Source organism: Penaeus monodon, chromosome 2, assembly GCF_015228065.2.
Source record: "Penaeus monodon isolate SGIC_2016 chromosome 2, NSTDA_Pmon_1, whole genome shotgun sequence".
Taxonomy (NCBI): domain Eukaryota; kingdom Metazoa; phylum Arthropoda; class Malacostraca; order Decapoda; family Penaeidae; genus Penaeus; species Penaeus monodon.
In genome coordinates, this window is record NC_051387.1 from 36,260,806 (window position 1) to 36,262,672 (window position 1,867).

General features: G+C 29.3%; 2 non-coding genes across 2 annotated transcripts; both read right to left on the bottom strand.

Annotated features, from left to right (window-relative positions):
• Positions 1-1,047: 1,047 nt before the first annotated feature.
• Positions 1,048-1,121, bottom strand: Trnan-guu. The gene has a single exon. It is a non-coding gene; the product is annotated as a tRNA-Asn (tRNA).
• A 487-nt stretch (positions 1,122-1,608) lies between these two features.
• Positions 1,609-1,682, bottom strand: Trnan-guu. The gene has a single exon. It is a non-coding gene; the product is annotated as a tRNA-Asn (tRNA).
• Positions 1,683-1,867: the final 185 nt, after the last annotated feature.

Consider the following 1,867-nt stretch of genomic DNA (forward strand, 5'->3'; position numbering starts at 1 on the left):
AATAGTAGTAGTAAAAGTAGTAGTAGAAGGAGTAGCAGTAGCAGTAATGGAAACAATAATGATTATAATCGTAATAATAATAATAGTATGGATAATAACTATAGCAATGATGAGAGTGATAAGACAAGAACTGTAGGAATAATATAAATAATCTATGAATAAAGATATTGATAATAAAAATAACAATAATGATGATAATGATGATGATGATGATGATGATGATGATTAAAAAATAATGATTCTAGTACTACTACTAATAATAATATCAATAACAATAATAAAGATAATACAGAAATGTGATAATAATAAAATTAACAGTAATGATATTAATAATAAAATAAATAGTAATAATGATAGTAATAATAAAACAACAACAACAACAACAACAACAACAACAACAACAACAACAACAACAACAACAACAACAACAACAACAACAACAATGACTCTATTACTACTAATAATAATGATGATATCAATAATAACAATAAAGATAATAAAATAATAGTAATAATAATAATAAAAAAAATATTATGATAAAATAATAATAATGATAACATTAAGGAGAAAGAATATCATACCAATAATAGCAGTAATGTCATTAATAACCTTTTTTTTTCTCATTATCCTTTTTCCAGCCGAGAAAAATACGGTTTAACGGGACAACAGAGAGAACTGGATTTTTCCATTGAAATATCATAAAGAAAGGGAAAGATGAAAGAAAAAGCAATATTTTTTGACACGTTCATATTTGACCTTGGTTATTCCTTTCTTTCCCCTGCCAATATTTCCTGATTGAATGGATTCTTGAGGGCAATTTCCTGGTTGTTCGTCTACTTTTTACTTTCTACATGCAAGAAACTGACGAAACCGTGTAGTGTATTCTGTGGCGAACGCCTTTACATATTTATAATTGATCTTTTCAGATAGGTCCCTTTTTGGCTGGTATTTGGTCTCAGTACAATATATATATATATATATATATATATATATATATATATATATATATATACATATATATATACACACACAGTTGTTAAAAAGTAACGCCCCCGGGTGGGTTCGAACCACCAGCCTTAAGGTTAACAGCCGAACGCGCTAACCGATTGTGCCACGGAGGCTGAAGAAACGTTGTTTGGAGTATCAATTTTGTTTTGTTTAATTTATTAATTTATTAATACATAAATATATATCTAATAATATACATCGGAAAAATGAAAAAAAAACGATTATTTTTGGACACATGCAATAAAGAGTTGATATTTGAGGCTGGTTATTACGAGTATTATTCCTTTCTTTTCCCCTGCTAGTAGTTAACCAACGTTTGTAACTCATTTCCTAATTGAATGGGGTCACGAGGGTAATTTCCTATTTGTTTACTTGTTTATTCAATTTCTATTATTTTTCTGTTCTTGGTATGCAAAAAGCTGACGAGTTAGTGTGGTGTTCGAGAATCTATTGACATAAAAAAGACGTTGTATTATGTGGCGAACGTAGTGTTAAAACTTTTACACATTTATAGTTCTTCAATTCAAATGGGTCTCTCTTTAAAATGATATATGATCATTTGGTTTGGTTACATATATACAGAGAGCTGTTTAAAAGTGACGCCCCCGGGTGGGCTCGAACTACCAACCTTTCGGTTAACAGCCGAACGCGCTAACCGATTGTGCCACGGAGGCTTAAGAAACGTTGTTTGCATTATTATTTTTCATTTATTTTTTATATATTTATTTCTTTTTAGGAAATTGCCTAATTTCAAATCAGTTTGGCTAATGTGAAAAAGGATTGTAACGATTATTTAATGATTGCAGAGTCACAGTGGCTACGAAAACAGTGATTTTTTTTGCGAAATTATTGTATGCAA